General features: G+C 46.6%; 1 long non-coding RNA gene across 1 annotated transcript; it reads left to right on the top strand.

Moving 5' to 3' along the window:
* Window positions 1-749: 749 nt before the first annotated feature.
* Window positions 750-18378, top strand: LOC118612489. Its single transcript, XR_004955012.1, has 6 exons — window positions 750-1139; window positions 2251-2383; window positions 2937-3020; window positions 3501-3638; window positions 7125-7277; window positions 18310-18378. It is a non-coding gene; the product is annotated as an uncharacterized LOC118612489 (long non-coding RNA).
* Window positions 18379-18742: the final 364 nt, after the last annotated feature.

Below are 18742 nucleotides of genomic sequence, written 5' to 3'. Positions count from 1 at the left end.
TGTATTGGCCATTTCATATATCAGTGGCTTCTGATATTTTTGCAGTGTTCAGTACCTTTGCTCATGTCCCTACATCATGGATGCTGACATCTTTCTAAGATCGAAGCTCAGAAGATCTCATAAGTGATGATCTGTTAGAATTGGAAGCTTTCCATTTCCAAACAGGTAAGATCAGTTATTTCAGATCAGCATTACATTAAGGTCTCTACTAAAACAAAGTAGCTGTTGTCGAGGCCAAGGAGGAACTGAGTCCATGGAATGAGAGGAAGCGGGTGGTGGCTCTAAGATCACAGGAAGAACCAAAGGGCAAAGCATTCCAGTTCAGATGGAGAAGATTGGGAGCTAACTGCTTAGGGAGCCCCTTATGTCCATCAAAATTTACTTCAACTTGTAGTCACAGGGAACGAGAAACAGAACAACAGTAGTCCCCAGCCCATGGATAGCAGCAGCATGGAGGAAGGTACATCCCGACCTCTCTGCTCAATTCCCAGTGAGGATGACTAGTCCACATCGGAAAGGTGGAGAGAGTGCTTGCATGGATATTGCCCTGTCTCTACCTGACTCACAGGACAGAGGGTCCACGATGGTAGAGGCCAGCTGAGAAGACCAGAGCTTGTCCGAGGGATGGGCAAAGGGCATGTCGGCAGACTCTCCAAGCCAGTCCGTAGAACAAGAGAGCTCCACAGCTCTTCCCAAAGGAACAGAACAGATTTCACTTATCCTGGGAAGGGTCTTCCTTCCTGTTTTTTTGTCTGTACGCCTAGCTGGCCTATGGCTTGGAGCGATGCTCTCAATTAAGATAGAAGAAATACCCTCGACCTTCTCCACACTAAGGGGGCCCCTGGAAACAATGGTTTCTCTACAGTCAAAAGGAAACAATACCCCAACAACAGAGCCCATTTTTTTTGTTTATGGGTTTTGACAGTGTCCTCGAGATGGAATTTGCGCTGAGACTATTAGCAGGCAGCTTTCCAGTCATTAGGCTTCTCTCAGGTTCTAGCGCCAGAAGCTGAGATCTTGGAACGAGACAGTCCAAGGAGAGCACCACTAAAACAATGCACCTTCGTGCTCCACCTAAGGCTGCACCCAAGGAGGGATACCATAGATGTCACAAAGAGAGCAGAATCAGGTCACCAAATGTAAGCAAGCAGACTACAAAGCAGGCATACGAAAGGGAGATGGAGCCACTCTGGAGATGCAATCCCATATAATTCTTTGGCCTGTAACTCTGGACTGTGTCTTATTACCTGAAACATCCAAAGCATGAAACTGCTTAAGACACTGCCTAGATGACAAAGAAAGAGAGAAGTGTGGCTCATACATGGGGGAAAAAGGCAGAGACTTCAGTTTTCAACAGAGTTTCTGTTTGTGGTTCTTTTCTTTTATTCTTTGAACATACTGCTATGATGGCTACTCTGAAGAGGTTAGGACATGGATGAAGATGACATCCAATCACATAGACAATACCAATTTAGTTTCTAAAGAAATGGGAATCGAAAGGCTTCACAGTAAATATCGTTTCTATCACTTTGCCTGGAGTTAGAAAGAAACCATTAGAAATTAACTTCTTCACCAGAGAATGTGAAAGAACATGTATAAGAGTCACACAAGAACCAATTTTCCACATGATTGATGGAGTCACTATATTATTTGGTATTTGGTATTTATTTTTCTTTCACAACCTCACAAGACCATTTATATCACATAATATAGTGACTCCATCAAAGTATATAAGAGATACCGGTTTGCTACCAAATGTGCACGTTATTTGCCATGTACTTCTATGTACGTATTTCCTTTATTGCTCTGGCCTGAAGCTCAAGCACAAAGCAAACCGTGAAGAAATATGTACATAGAAAGCATTTGCGATAGATGGTACTCTTCTCTTGCTTTTTTCTCCTAAGTGGTTGCTTAATGTATTTGACTTAATGTGTTTTCAGTGCTTACTATGACCATTCTATACATTATGATCACGGTCCATTTGTTCCATGAATGTCTATTCTACATTTCATAGGGTTCTAGGCTGTCAAACAAGAGTAAAGTAATTGAGATTTATCATTTTGAAATCAAACCTTTTCCGTTTGAATGATAAAAAACTTATGCAATATTTTGATGTCAGAAAGTAAAATTTATCAAGGCAAAGTGCTTTTCCACTAATTGTGCTAGACTGCTTTATTTGTTCTGATCACATAGATTCCTCTGGATTTTTACTTAATATGATAACGAGCAAGAATCTTTCGAATTTTACAGAAATTACTGGGTGCAGAAAGACCGGGGCCAGCCCTGCCGAGGGCACACGTGCGGATGACCCCGCCCCACCTCTTCAGTCGTCAATCTGCAGACTCATGACAGAAACTTTGGCGGCGACGTTGTCCTGAGGAAGGTTGGTAGCCTCACCAGGGGCCTAAAAGCTGAGGCTAAGAACTCTCTGTATCACAGACCGAAGCTATGACAGGCGGTTGGGTTGTGGCTTTTCCTTTTCTCTCTTCTTCCCCACTTCCTCCTGGTGGAGGGAGGCAAGAGCCTGAGCACAGGCTGCAGCGGTGGTCGTGGTCGCAGTCACAAAGCACCATGCTGGGCGCCTGGGTCCAGCCGGCCTGCTCCCAGCCACACCCGTTTTCTGGGTTGTAACTCAGGAGGCACAGCACTGTCACTGGGGCTGCGCAAGCACCTGCTGCTCAGTGTCAGGGCCGAGGCAGCTTTGGGGAGCCTGGGGTTCCAGCAGTAGCAACCAGAGAGTGGGGCGCAGGTCTCTGCACACTGTCCTCGGCCGTGGCTGTGCCGCCCTCCCGCGCTCTGGGAGAAGGGAACACGGAAACGCAGCAGTTCCTGGAGGGCTCGCGGCTCTCCGTGTCCCGTTCCCTTCCGGCAGCTGCGTGTGGCCCCAGCACTTCCGACTCCCTCGCAGCTCATCTCAAGTATTACATGTCTTCCAGGTAAAGAGTCAGTTTCTGTTTCCCCGACTGAGGTGACAATGCTGGATCTGTGACCGAAGTCTAATACCACAGAAACCCAACCAGGTTTTCTTTCTTTTCTTCTACATTTACTCAAACATATTACAGGTAGATCCAGCACCCTCTCATTGCCTATTATTTAATCATTTCTTTGCTGGCCATGTATTTAAGTCAGATTATGTCGGTCTGCAGTCATACTTTAAATTATTTCCTTATCATAGATTACTATCTACATTTCACTCATGTTGGTACATGACTACATGAGGCATGAATAACGAGTCATCCTGGAAGGTAATACGTTTGTACTTATAGTAAATCTTCTTGATTTACTATTATTCCATATTTTTAAATATTTGGTAATTTGGTACATGTGCCACAGAAAACCTTTTTGGAGGACAAGCTATCATAATTCACATGGCATACATAGTGATCCTTGACAGTTGCCGAAATACTTCCTAAAGAAGTGTATTTAGACTACCCTTTATAATTATATGAACAATGTCTAAGTACACATAATGAATTACTTATAGTCTGAATTGTTTACAGAGAGAAGCCATCCTACAGAAATGAGGTACCAAGAGTTCTAGAAAAGGTTTGATTTTAGTCATGAGAGAAAAAGAACATGAGCTCCAGGGAAACATGTGACACACCAAGCGAGAAAGGCAGCGGAATGCAGACGACTCGGTGAGCACTTTATCTGTTGTTTATGGATATCGGGAAACTATCCTCTAGAATGGGCGTGTCGTCTTCCCCGGGTATAATTGTGTAGGAAGGGTGTTTAAGTCAGGGATCTCAATCAGAATCAGGATTTTCTGATGACGACCAAAAGACCTGAGATTTTGATTGAGATCCCTAAGCACAAAATGATTCACCTTTCAGCTCCACCTTCTATTGAGAGTACAATAGCAGACTTTAAATCATAGAACAACTTCCTAATGACCTCCTGTCAATTAATTGTATGCATGAATTTACTATCAAAAATTTGAACTGTTTGGAATGCATTTAATACTGAGTACGTTCAACATTGGGTCGTAGTCCTTAGGGTATGGTTGCCTGTGGAGCTCCAGGGAAGTAGTCTTTTACTGAGGAGGGCTGTGCCTTAAAAGACTATTTTTTCAGTTTGGGGGCACGTTGCTGAATGGTTAGGCAGTGTTGCCGTTGTCTGCCGTTTGGGTAGACGTTTGTTAGGGAAGAGCTCTTGAAAGCAAGTTGTTCACAATCTACGGGGATTACACGGTCACAGAGTAATTTTGGGAAGTGCCTGGATGGCTGACATAGTTCTGTTTCAAAACTCACAGATGTACACCATCCTCTTGTACATGGCTAGGCTAGAGTTAGTGCATTTGTAGAGCATCGGTGTTCAGACTGTGTCATCTGCAAACAGGACATTGGTTGAAAGACTGTAATGAGCTATAATAGGCTACATGTGACAATTTTGAACAAAAGCAAGAAGTAAGGCTGTCATGTGCATAGAGGTGGCCACCCGCAACCATGTCGTATCCATCTTTATTGATGAGTTCTGATAAGAAAACAAGATGAGATTGAAGAGATCTAGACTTTGGTTTCTGCTGCCTGATCCCTTGCCGCATTCAGGGAGAAGGTTGGGGGCTTCAAGTCTTAGTCAAAAAGTGACTGGTAGCATTTCTGAGTGGATTGAGCTGTAAGAAAATTTCAAGTAATCACTCCCACCCTGATTTTGTCAAGGTAGTTCAATAAATTCTTAATATATGACACCAGCTGTTTGTGCGTGCCTGTGGAAACTGGCAACCGGTACTGCTGTCCCCTCACAGACTCTAAAATGCAAAGCCACTACTTAGCTCTCCTGGGAGCCGACACAAAGAAATTCGAAACCCTGGCAGCAGACGACGGGCATGTTGGGGAACAAGCAACGGAACGCTCGCAGGCAGGGTGACACTGGCTGACCTTTACAATGCTTCGGTGGATTCAGGACTCCAGGACATTTTTGGGCTCCAGGATCGTTGAGAGTACTTGGCCAGATACATCGGGAAGTAGGTGTTGAGATTGGCTCTGCAGAGCCAGAGATAGGAGTCGGCGAGAACCTTTGTTCACCCCACCTAATCGCGAAGATGCCAACCAAATCAAAGAGGAGGAGGGACGCTGTACCTCGAATCCAGTGAGAAGCGTGCAGAACTTGGTTTTACTTGCGTTTCACCCTGTGGGTGAAACGGAACCAAACAGATCCGCCCCCTGTCAGTGACCAAAATGGTGCCATGTAAAACATTTCCTAAGAGATAAGAAATACCCTTTTGGGTGCCACGTGCATACCCTCAAAGTGTATGTGAGTGAATGGATGATTCTGCGATGTCGCATGCCACAGTACTCTACTTTTTCCTCTTTCTGCACCGATGCCGTTACGTGACCTTATCATCTCACTGGTGACATTGGGATGGTCTCTATATAACTTACTTGAAATTACTGACAGCTAATTTCATTACCACAACTCGGAATACCGCAGCCATTCCAATGGAATACACGTGGACAAACTTGAAACTTCCACCTTAAACATGTTCTTGGTCTTTGACTTGAAGCATGTGATGAACACAGTGTTCGGCTCGACCTATTAAATATTTCTACGTGGATTCACAGTAAATTCTGAGAAATGAGGACACGTACCCCAGGGTGAGGGCCGCGTGTCAGAGCCAGGGAAGATTGGGAGGACCCATCACAGCCCAAACCTAAATCAGACGTTCCATCTTCTGGGTGTTTACAGATGGGTCCTCCCAGAGGCGTTTGGTAGGCAATCGGTACACAAGGTGTTTTGGATTCTGTGGATTCTGGGTAAGTGCATGCACAGCAGAGTTACATAGCAGCCAAGTGTCAGTGTGCTATAATTGGATTTTTGAACTTCTCGGCCTAAACGCGGTCTCATGTCGATGGTATCACGAGGCTCAGATTGTGCGAGGGTTAGGGCAGGGCCTTCTGCGCAGGTGTCAGGGGCCCAGGCCAGAGAATCCCTCCTGCATCCCCAGAGTCAGAGGACAGGAGGGCCAGAATCTCAGCCAGTTTGATCCGGCCACAATGGGGCACTAAAATGCTTAAAGGGAAATCATGGCAAATACAGGCAGTGTTCATGAATTTATTTCTTAACACTTAACCACAAGCTAAGTATAGAAATTAGAGAGGCAGAATGAGTGATCAATGCCACACACAAAAGACTGTCGCGACTGACAGAACGTTCCCCACCTTGCTTCCTACACTCCTGCCACCAACTGAGCCCACTAGGCGATGGGAGGTCGCGGTGACCGTACGCCAGCCTCATCGAGTGGCGAGAGACAGGTAGGGTTCTCAGCGCCGATCCGATGCACACACACTGAGCTGCGACGCTGACCCGAGCCACGTGGGGGCAGGCCGGGCAGCATCTGCTGTGACATGCAGCGTAGAAGACATGCTCGCCTGCAGATGTCATTAGTGCTTTGGAGGATTCCAGAGGGCAGTTTTTTTTTTTTTTTTTTTACCAAGGAGGGGGTACCGTGAGGGTCTTGAACAGAGCATGGAGATTTAGCTGATCCGCACTGACCCACTACTCTTGACGTGACCCCCTTCATCAGGGTGCCAGGCAGGTTCCAGGCCCCCTGGCTCGCCTCTCCTAGACGGGAGCCCCATCCTCCTCACTCCAGGGTCTCCACCCGGCACAGAGCCTCTGTCTTCAGAGTGTAGACTGCCTGGAGAGTCCCTGAACCCCACGTCCGCATCCATCGGGAACTGAGCCAGCCTCTCCCGCTCCCCCACAGCCCAGGTAAGAGCTGCTACCTCCACAGGCAGGGTGAGCCACTGGTATTGAACTGAGGGGCCGAGGAGCTCCCTGCTCTGGGCCACCTGCACCTGCAGTGGCTCTTCCAGCAGCTGAGCTGTGTGTGCGCGGAGCAGGGGCAGACGAGCCATGACCTTGTCATTGCTAACTGTCAGAACATTTTTGCTGAGAACATACATCATTTAAAGAGTCTTCTATTCTACTCAAGAAAATGGTAGTAACACTTTTTCTTGCAATACGACATGGTCTCTGGGGAGCTGGTCTGCAGTTGGTGACTACAGAGAAGTAAGAACACCAAAGAAAATTTTGGAGACTCTCATGTGGGACGTACTTCCCTGGGTTGCTTTTGATCATGCTCGTGAGATTTTATCACTGTCTGTCCCTTTTCCATTTCACAGATTGTCCGGTGACGCAAAGGGAGCTGACTCTTTGGTCATAGTTTGGCTAGGCCAAACCCCAAGAACTCTGCTGCACTTCTGATTAGGGTGGGTAATCAGAAACGTGGGGCCATGGCCATCTCCCATGCACACTTCCACAGACATCTGTTAAAGGTACGCAAATGTTTACCGAGTTCAAAACTGAGCTGAGGGTCCGGAGGAAGTTGGGATGGCCCCAGACCCCCCCACAATAGTCCCATGAAACCATACACTGAACGGGCAGACAAGCCAGCGCATAGTCCCAGAGTTCCCAAGAGGCATGTCATGGGAATCAGTGGTTTACAAAAAGTTCTAGCATCAGTCTGTCTCCAGGGTTCATAGAGAAACTGTCTCTTGTAAAGTGCCTAACTCTTTACAGTATCCTTTTCATTTCGGTTTCTCTTATCAAACGACTACCCAGCTCCTACGATAGGTTGGTTTTCCTGTTTACCCACAGACGGAATCAAAGTCCTGCCTGTCAGTGCCACATCCCATCTTTGCATCCTTACTCATTGACTGATGTTTGTTGGCCCTACTGACGGTGTTTTTGCCCACCCCAAGCTCCCCTACACAGTGTAGGGCCAACAAACATCGGTCAATCTAATCTACAAAAATTCTCTAAAAGTATTTTCCTTACTGTTTTGACTCTTAGAACAGACTGAAGGAGATTTCCCAGCAGGCTCAAACTGTTGGGGCAAAGTATGTGTTTTGCAAAAATAAGAGTCCTCAGGGTTGCCAGGGTCTTCTCGTTCTGATTCAGCGAGAAGACCCTGGCAACCCTAAGAAATCTGGGCACAGAAACCCAAGTCGCCTTCAGATCTGGCCTGCCTGTGTCCAAAACATCAAACTCTTTACGACGCAATACTGAGAAGAAGTAGAGGAAGTAGCCTTCTTGCTCTGCCCTCAAATGGTTTGCACCTCGGGGATGCTCATGAACCCCACTTTCATTTAGCGGATTGCGCCCTCTGCTGGGGAGATGTAGCAGTAGCACACAAGAGCTACGGGTCGGGCCTGCCTGAGGTAATTAATATCCGTACAAATACTACCCTCACCGCCGCTTCCATCACGACGGCTATAACACGGGCTCCTCTGTACAGAATGACGACGCAGCAGTTACACACAAGGGACTCACTGACAGACCGAGCTTTAGATTCCGGTCGCCCGGGTCCCAAAGCTGGTTCATGAGCCGCACGAAGATGACGAACTCCCACTCCACGTGTGCCCTTCTCAAAGGACCTTCTTTCCTACGTCCCACGAACAAATATTTACTTTGTCACATTCAAATAGAAATACAATTTACTGGAATAGTAATAAGATAGATAGAGGCCCAGGCAGCTCTTCATCTTCCATTAAATGTTTGCATAATCGTAAGGAGTCAAGGAACTAATCTAGCATCATGTTTGACAGGTAGTAGCTCTTACATACACATCACTCGCTTTCCCATGGTTACACAGAGGAGGAAAGACAGCACAAGGATCTGGAAGAAGGTACACTTTTCTGTAGACCTGGACCATCTTTCTAAAGATGCTCCAAGCCCCTTTCAATGAAGAGCAAAGGCAGCTGGGGATGGAGTGAGTTTAGGATGGAATCTGTGATGAGACATCACCCAGACACCCGATGGCTGCCTTGTTAATGCTGTAAACCCACCGACACGAGCTCGTGGTTTTTTTTTTTTTGCCTTGAGCCCTGTAGGTCTTGTGATGGGGATGTGGGTAAGGAAACTCCCCCCAAAAACGTGATGCAGAGCAATAAAAAAGAGGCAGATGGAAACATTACATAGGCACCTTGGTTCTTTGTTCCTATTTTTTTGACCTTGTTTCCAACGTGAATGATTCAGATGGCATGCTTCCTGAATCACCTTCTTAGACAACCCCAAACAATCATTTGTTTTTCATAGAGAAAAGGATTTTTTGTCACTAACTCTGCATACATGGTATTCCAACTTTTGATAGTTTCAGTGCAAAGGAATTATCCTGATGAACATTTGTCCTACCATGAGACACAGTTTTGGAACACTAGAATACATCGTTTCACAGGATAGGACAGGGTTTGAGACACAGATGTACCATTTCAAAAACTGCCTTCTGGATGAGTTTCTACTAAGAAACTATATGTCATCATTGATTAACTGTGGTGCCATATAAGAATCTAGGGAGGATCTTAGCTTCTGGGGTACCAGGAGTAATACCTGGGTGAACCATTCGCCGATTCTCCTGCCACGCCTCAGCTTTCTTCTATCTTTAATCGAGGTCTTCTGAACACAAGGCTATTTGAGGGAGGACATTTGAATTCTCAGCAAGAAAGGATTACTTACCATAATTTCTAAAATGCTCAGGTACATTAACCCCCTGCCCCTCTCTTCTTTCTTTGGCACTCATGACGACAGAAATAAGCCCACACGTGTCTGTCGACAGAGTGCCAAAGAACCCCTCTACCTGTCCTCCCATCTGTCTCTTGTGCCCGCGAGCGTGCACCCCTCCGGCTCGCTGCGAGGCCCGTGCATCTTTCTGCTCGCGTGCATCCCAGCTTATACTTTTATTTGACGGCGTGATTTAAAGAGCAGGAGATGCATTTGTTATTTACTAGGCTTCCCCCCCAGGGGGCACTAAAGTTACCCACTAGCTCTCACCTTTCCAATATAAGGATTTGCCCCTCTCACCATCCCGGGAGAGAAAGGGTCCCCTTAAGAACGTGACATCGAAGGCCATCCGAGCCCTCATGCGCCAGCGTGATTTATGCACCCACACATTGTAGATAGAACAAAGAAATCCAGAGAAAGCCTTTCAATTCTACATGTCTAGAGATGAAGTGGTAACTGCATCCGTGCACATCACAGAGTCTCCTTGCTTCAGAGTCCTTTTGCTTATCTACACTGCCGCCCCAAACATGGCTATTCTAAGTCTTACTCCAGCTCTTCTCCTTATAAGTCACTACTTTCGATTCCTGCTTCGGTTCTCTCTGCCATTGCATCAGGAGCCAGGAGTGAAGATGAAATGCTAGCATGGCGTCAGAAGCGTGGGGAAGACGGTGCAATTATCTAGAAGGCCTGTTCAACTTCTCTCCCTTTGCCAAATAATAATTTCGAGACCTGACGTTTCTCAGAAGGTCTCTTTGTCTCACTGTGATTTATTACACTGCCCTGCGGTCCCGTTCTAGTTTCAGGGTATACAACCCTGTAATGCAATCAGGCATGAAGAACGGGGTGCTTTTCTCAGAAAGGTAAAAACAAATTTAAACATAACGGCTCTGACAAACTGAGCTGGGAAACTACAGATGGCAGCACCTGGTTCTGTCGTTGCTTCATCAAACTTTGTCAAAATGAATTGTAGAACCTGGACATAAATAAAGCTTTGGCGATTAGAAAGTTTCTGCAGAAACTTTCTAATCACCAGTGTGTAACTTAGAAATCATTATTTGTTGCCAAAACTCAGGCTCTCTACCTCAGTAACAATTGTTTCAGTATACCGAAAATGCCATTAAAATCTCTAAGTGTCAGCTCATTTTTTATATATTTTGATTGCTAGGAAAACCCCCAGGCTCAGCTTTGACAGTGTTTATATCTGTCCCTTGCCAATGTAAACACTGTCTACAGCGCTGCAGTGCCGAAAAATTTTGTACCAAGACCTCTTTGCCGAATGACCCGGCAGGGACAACACGTAGGAGCGCTCTCCCGACACCTGGTGGGCAGAGTCTGGTGATGCCATTTGTGGAGGGGAAGCCCTCCCGGGCTTTGTCTGACGTCAATGTCTCATACGGGAGGGATCAGGGGTACGAGCTCCCATCTTATTTTGTTTCACCCGTTACTGTCACAGACGCCTCCTGATCGTGAGCCCTTAGGTAAAAAGGAGTCTGTCTAAAATAATGACATCAGGTCAGCGCAGGACACCAATGCTCCCCTTTCTTCTAACTTAATCACAAGTGTAGTGACAGACTCCGTGACCTTAGATAGAGTGACTGATAGAAATGCTTTCTGTGACCCATTTCACAAATTAATAAGTATAATCATTGAATTTGAGTCCGTCTCTTGTGCACATGATTGTATACCATTCAATTCGCACAAGAAAACACACCCACAATCCCTCGGATCCCAAATCTCTTACACGTCTTCCAAGATTAGCATATCAAGCCGATACAACTAAACGGAAATAAAAGTACTACATCCCCAGAGTTTACACCTAAAAACTACCAACACTCCGATACGAACGCCGTAGCACTTAGCAGTCCCAGCGTCCAGAAGACACCAGCAGGAATGGGATGATCTTGCTGACATACTCGGTCGTCTGCTCTCATGTAGCATGTGACGGTCCGAGAATATTCGCTCGCACGTGAAATGACATACTGCTACGGTGCCAATGAATTCTTTGAATGTGAGCATTTGTCATAGTCCTGCATTCAGGTTTCGGTCACCAATGGCATTATTCAAGAAATGAAAATGCAAGCGCCCATCGATGGAGGAGTAAAGAAAATGTAAACTGCACATGTGCCAGTATTGGTGCCGGGTAAGGGTTACGGCCACATTGGTCACTTGGGAACTCCGTCAACAACTATTCTACTCCTACGTATGGTTTAATTTCGACAAAACATCCACACCGCTTCTCCATCCCACAGCGAACGCTGCCCACCGAGCTGGCTGAAAGTGGAAAGCAGATCACACACGACATACCCCTTCAGACCCTTGTGAACGTCTGTCATTGTGGATCCTTTGTTGTGTCGCTGTGCATTTCCCCTACAGCTACTGACAACCTCATCTAACAACAGGGCAAAAGACACTTGAGGTCACTGACTATAAGTATTTCCAATGCTACCAGACTTTAAGGCTTAATTGCCCCACAGCTGACAAGCGAGTGGATGACTCCTGGCAGCTTTTATCACAAGAATCCACTGAGAGGGAAACAAAATTTGTATATCAGTTACGTGATTTGTAAACATGCATCATGAAGTTCCTTCTTCTGAAAAGATCCTACCTAGTGAAAGAGTCCCAGTCCAAGTTCTCCCTCCTTTCATTCTTGGAGGGAAGTTCACACGGTGCATGGGGACCCTCCACCCGGCTGTATCCCATAATGACTGTAAAAAACCCCAAACTTGTCACTCACATATTGGATCTCAAAGAGACGAGAGAAAAAGAGCAGAAGCACAAGAAGAATTTACTATGTTGACCTAAAGTTGCATCTTTCAACGTGTCCTTAGGGATGAGGATGACCAAGACAAAGCGATTGGAAAAGATTCTTCAATCGCTAAGGAGAAGAGGTTTCTGAAATTCCTATGAACAGGAAGCGGGAATTTTGATGGAGTTTTCATTCAATGTGCTCACTACTTGAGGCGTAGGGCCATCTTAGTGATGTTAGCTTGTGCATCCCCATTTCCGTCTGCCTTCTGACGTTTCTTTCGACAAGGTTTTCTAGTTTCCAGTGTACAAATCTTGCACATCCATTCATAGTCATAAATAAAAATACCAGCACCACAAAGCTTTATTGAAGTCCAATTCGAGAATATTTTCCTAACTTCATTTCTGGAGAGTTCATAAGTGTAAAACACAGCTGCTTTTTTCTGTCTAGCTTATGGATCTTTTCTCCCACAACCATGACGAAGTATGCTTAATGAACTAGGCACACTAACCAAGGCATAAGAAAGCTATTGACTCCTTATCACGAAGAGGTGTGGAGTTTTGTCACCAGAATACAAGGTCGGTTTAACACCTGACAATTAATGTACTATGGCAAATGCTGACGCTTCATCAGGTTAAAGTGCCTTTTAAGCTGCTTAGATTCCGGCACATACAAAGAAGCTTGCTAGGATATGCCGTAAGGACATCAAAGCACATTCACAGTCCTCAACAATCTTGCTTTGTGAGGCCACTACTGCCCAGTAAGCAAAACCGGAACGAAACTACAGCTAATGATGTCGGACTGAGTCGGAAGGCCATTCCCCCTGACTCTTGTCAGCTGATGATTAAGCTCCAGGAGGTTTATGTTCAAAGGGCAGGCGGGAGTGAGACAGCTAAGCCAACAGAGCAGACAACGGCCACGAAAGATCTGAGGAGCCCGTAAAACCACCTACATCATGCACGACACTGGACACGTAGGCGACATCTACGTTCCCGAGATGATACCGTAAACGAGAGGACCAGAAATCCGGCACCGGGGGCTTTTCAAACCTCCGCTATGTGTTTCGGCCCATCGGCTCCACCACGTCTCTCTGCTTCTGGACAGATCCAAACCCATTTTGTCCCCTTTCACAGCTATCAGTAACTGTGACAGAATATCCGTCACAACCACAGGCTGCTGTTTTCAGTGACCACAGAACCGGGCAGAGCTGATCAGTAATAGGGCAGGTTGAAATTTTCTCATGGGGAATACGGCCCTTTTGTTGAACCAAAGCTACAAAGCTCTCTCCACAGACTTGCTCCTCAGAATGCTACAATTCTCCCATTTGCAGCATCGAGGTTCTCTGAAATTTTTGCCAGCAAAAATCCCTTATGGCTTCTTTGAGGCAGCAGAGGGACTCACTGCCATTTTTTAACCGTGTCCTCCACAAAAAGCCTAAAATCCTTCCCAAGGAATTTTTACAGGCCACATTCACCCATGGAACAAACATAGCTTACGTTTCTTTCCCAATACAGCACTCTTACCAGTCAGAAAGTACACAATGCTCACGTTACTACGTGGCATCGGAAGACGGTTGAAACTATTGAAATCCATCTAAAATGATGGGCCAGCGTAAGTTAATACAGATGAAAATCAGTAACAACTGCTAGACAAAATGCAACCAAAGAAAACTCATTGAACGAATCATCAGGAGACAGCTATAATTCTTTTGAGGGTCACCGAGTTCTCCGCCAATTACTGTCTCCACAGCTCCACCACCGAAGAAAGAGGAAACATTTATTCTCAGCATTCCACACTCTAATTCAGACGCAATATCTCAGCCCTCCTTACCATGGCTTCTTTTCTAGGCTGGGCGCTGCCCGTGTCAGTGACAACCAGGAAGGAGACTGATGCCCCTCGAGTTGGTGTACAGATGAAATAAAAATCTACAAGTCCGGCATGGGAAACGGGTTCTGTTGGTTACAGAGAAAAATAAGCCTGGCACCATCGAGACAGAATCACCCAGGAGCTGGGAAAATCCGACCTTTTCCTACCGTTTACTTTTTCTCCCTCTGTTTTACTTTGCATTTAACATGAGACTTCTCTGAAGAAAAGCTGAGCCATTTTTAAACTTCTTTCTGGGCATCCTTTCGCATGATGATCACTTCTGCTCTTTAAAAGCGCATTGCCAACCACTGCAAAGGTCACGTGTGATGCCTATTAGTCGACAGTCCTTCATCACGTGGGGAGGCGACCCCCCCATAGGGAACGGCCGTTTGGGGAGCTCCGTCCGTGGACCACTCTCCTGCTACGAGGGTTGGAGGGACGGGTAGGGTCCGAATGTCTGTGCCCGTCCAAAACTCGTGCACTGAAACCCTAATGATAATCTCATCCAGAAACTCCCCCACATGGGTGGGCCTTGCCCAACCGATCAAAGACCCGAATACAACAGAAACAATCTTTGCCCGCCACAGTCTACCTATTCAGTCTGCTCGGCTCAGCACACTTCACTTTCTGTCGCAGCAGGTTGAATGTCATCATCAAGCAAACCGTGTCAACTCGCCAGGGCCACGGGGTGTCCAGATGCTGGCTGAAACATTATTTAGGGCGCTTCTCGGGGGGAGCAGAGCGACACCCGCTCCATCCGCTCGAAGATCGCACCATCCTCATCCCTTTGCCAATGAATTCATTTGTCACCATGTGACTTAACGTGACATATTCGCAGGTCAATCTTACTCATCGAGATTGCCACCCAGCTTTGACAACGACACGCCTAGGGGGTGTGTTTCTCCCATCTTGACACAGAACACAAACAAGGAGAATTACCTTGGTCCCAAGATTCACAACCTCCCTCCACTCCATTTTCTCTCCCCTTTGCTTCTGCAATTCTAAACACGACCATCTGTGCTTAAGTTTGGAATCGCTCAGTCTCGGAGGTCAAAGTTCCTGTGTCACAAAGACTATTTGTCACTCTGCTCCCTGGCATGTCTCCTAAGTTGGGTTTAGAGCAGAAGCTGCAACAACTGTTCTTTGAGCCAGAGTTTAACCCATTGCATGTGGCTCACGGCAAAAGTATTTTACATATGACATATCTTAGGTCTGTGTTGTCCATTTAAATTGGCCCGCTGCAATTCGGTTTTGTACGTTCACGTGGAGAACGATTCACAGGACCCAGGGCCAATTACTCAGATAGGTTCATTATCCCAGAAAGGCCACACATTCAACTTGGAGTAAGTGAAGAGCTATCTCTCTGTGCATCCCACACAGTTAGGGAATTTTGGCCTCCCATGTACTGGGCAGCTGCCGTTAGCAAACACTAGGATTCTAAGTCAGGCAAGCTTGGCAGATCAGAGGGTAGGACTACCCTTAGGACTGCCCGAAGATCCCACCCTCACAGTCATCTCCCTTCCAAGGGGATCTTTAAGAATTTCACCGCGGCGTTCAGATCAGCACCAAGACCCGGTTTCTGTCAACTGCTCGGCCCTGTGCGTTGGGCACCGGGAGGAGGGAAAGGCGACCTCGAGGTGGAATCATACTGGTTGAGGCACCTCCTAGTTTACTAGTGAGGGAATTGAGTGACAGGTAGCACCGTCAAGGGGCCGTGCCTCTTGACAAACCCTGTGAATGCCTTATGAGAAAAAGACAGACCATCTCATGACACGAGAGTGGGATGAACACTTTTGGGCGAGGCATGCGATCGAATGAATTCGTCGGGTGAGACATCTCAGGAAGAGATGAATGGGAAACAATCTACACCTCGAACGCATTTTCTTTATTTTGTGACGGACTCTCTTCACGGTGTCACGTACTAACTTTTAGGTCTGAGGGTTTGACTACATCCTCAGTGTCTGCACTAAGCATTATTTCTGCTTGCTCGTTTAAAAGCACACTCATCTCCCTGTCATCCGGCAACCCCACGCTTAACATTCGGCCGCTGTCCATAGGTTTAATTTTCAAATCTGAATGCGCAATGAACAGAACGTTTTGAGTTCTACATTCCAGAGCCATTCTCAGGGTCACAGTTTCAGGAACACTGGTCTTTGTGACTTGAGTTTTAATATCGTCTTCTGATTTATTCGTCCAAAAATGTTCCCAATTCCTTAAAACCAGTTTTCTGAACAAGAACATAAGCATAAAAACATTTACAGGGTTTGTATGAAAACAGTCATCTGTTCCTTCCTTTCAATTCCCTAAACATACAAGTTTCCTCTCTGGAAAAAAACTTCTGTGTCGTTTAAAGCGTAACACAGTCTAGGAGATGGAAACGGCTCCGAACCCTGAAAGCGTACCCAACTCGAGGACAAGTACACGCGCCCTCGTCATGCTCGTGATAAACAGCTAGCGGAGAGACAGATGGGGAAAACGAGCTCATGATAAAGAGCTTCACAGCTCCTCTCACGTCCTCCCCACACGTGTGGCCTCGGGCACCATTTTACTGCTGAATTTTAAGTCCCCGTGAGGTGGGCTCTCTAATGGACATGCTGACAGACTGGTGCCTGCCGGTGTCCCCGCGGCTAGCACTGTAATAAATGGGTCTGAGGGAGACATGATACAGGCCCCACAGGTAATTACTGGCAGGAGCCAAAGAAAACACAGGCCCGCCGTCCCGCTGGGAGGATGACGCCATGGAAGGAACTGGTCATGAAACACACGCGGAATGTCTTCGGCGACGAACTGTGAGGAAAGGCTCGTAAAATCAGTCATGAGCCGGGACGGGGGCTCCGAGCGGGCGCTGCGTATTCCTTTATAATTAGAATTTTTTTAGAAACCCCATAAAGATCCTTTTTGGCCGAGCAAAATGATTCTGTGTAATGGATGACGAAGTCCATAAAACATAAACTCGACAACTCAAGCAGTTAATAAGAACCGGGCCTTTCCAGTCGGGGAGGCTCGCCAGAAGTCCAGCATCAGGACTCCGCCACGTGGAAGAACCGAGGGCAGATCCTGTTTTCAGACGGCAGGCTGCTACGGCTGCTCTTGCCCTCCTCCTGTCTTTCCCTCCCTGCCACCTGCCCCACCGTTTATCCTCCCTGCTGCTCAGTGCTGGCTCGGTCCAGACCAAACGTGGCCTGCAGAGTAACAGGTTTCCCAGAAGACACTTCAACCGAGTTAAACACACCCAAATGCAACTAGGACACCGAATCCGGACAAAGAAAGCGGGGGAAGGTGGGGAGGAGTGGAAGGAGGCGGGCGGCCGTACTGAGATTAGAAGATCCCTCGGCCTCGGGCTGACAATGAATGGACAGATGACTGACCAAGACACAGATCCCGTGTGTCAAAGTGGACGAGTCCCCACGAGTTCGATTGACCAGCCAAGGTCTCGTACTTGTCGCTACTCCTCCGGTTTCTGGGCTGCGGGGTCGATTTATTCATTCAAATGGGTAAACGTTTTTCCCTTTCCTGAAATTACAACCGCTTCCTCCCGCTAACGTTCTCCTGAGTTACAGATCCGGTTGTAGCTTCCTATACGTAAAAATGCCCGCAATACCATCTACCGAGAAAATGAGGGTACTTACGTAGTTGCTAAAAAATACTTTACTTTTCCACTACACATGCTTACATAAAAACTTCGATTCTCCTTCAGTCTGTGACTGACAGTCTGCTCAACGTCATTCCATTAGGTACTTTCTCAGTGAAGGAAGCGACGGGTCAATTTACTAAGGTCACCTACGGTTTTGCTACGTCATACGCATGCAATCGGGTAACGCTTAAAATGTGGAGGCCGATCCTAATTAAACCATTTCTGGGAGCCTGGAATTTTCCACTTCTCTCGGCAGGAACGCGATTCGAGGAAACCGACATTTGGCTCTCTCACCGGCGCTCAGTGTTCTCAGTTAGAGTCACACTGCTGCATGAGAAGGCACAAAATCCGGCCTCGGATATTCAGAAGTTTACGTGATTAGTGTTCTCTGGATACTGTCATACACGGTATCCAATTAACACTAAACCGTGCATGATAGCTTACTACATTTATTAGGATGTTTGAGTTTCCTATTATTATACCCTCAATGACACTGATTAAACTCGTAAAATCAGGTAATCTTTGAAAGTGTACAGTTTCCGACTCGTCTCTTTTCCCTCAGTCACCCGCATGAAGGAAGTAACTGTTCGCGTAACGGCGGCTCCTGGCTGTCACACCTGGGTGACTGTTGGAATTATTGCTGCTCAACCGAACTCAGAGGATGGCTTCAAGCGAAGTGATAGATATGACCAACTACACGTATGACATGGACAGAAGGAGAAAGATGCCAGAGGAAGCTACGTTTTAAAGAACCGAGGTACGAGGTATTGTGACAGTTATACCTTTGAAAGGTAGTATTTGCTTGTCAACATGATATGAATCGTGACTCAGGGTCAACAGTGAACCGGAGCCCATGAGCAAAAACATTTCACATTATGACATATCGTAACTTGGAAAGAAGCTCGATCTCAGTCCCACCCCGATCTTCTCTCCTTTCTCTTACAGAAAGTGGCTGGCGTAATACTGATAAATCGATAAGAAAATAAAAAGGGGGG

The sequence above is a fragment of the Rousettus aegyptiacus genome, unplaced genomic scaffold, assembly GCF_014176215.1.
Source record: "Rousettus aegyptiacus isolate mRouAeg1 unplaced genomic scaffold, mRouAeg1.p scaffold_m13_p_16, whole genome shotgun sequence".
Classification (NCBI taxonomy): domain Eukaryota; kingdom Metazoa; phylum Chordata; class Mammalia; order Chiroptera; family Pteropodidae; genus Rousettus; species Rousettus aegyptiacus.
Note: the sequence above shows the minus strand (reverse complement) of the source record. Positions and strands in the feature narration are given on the sequence as shown.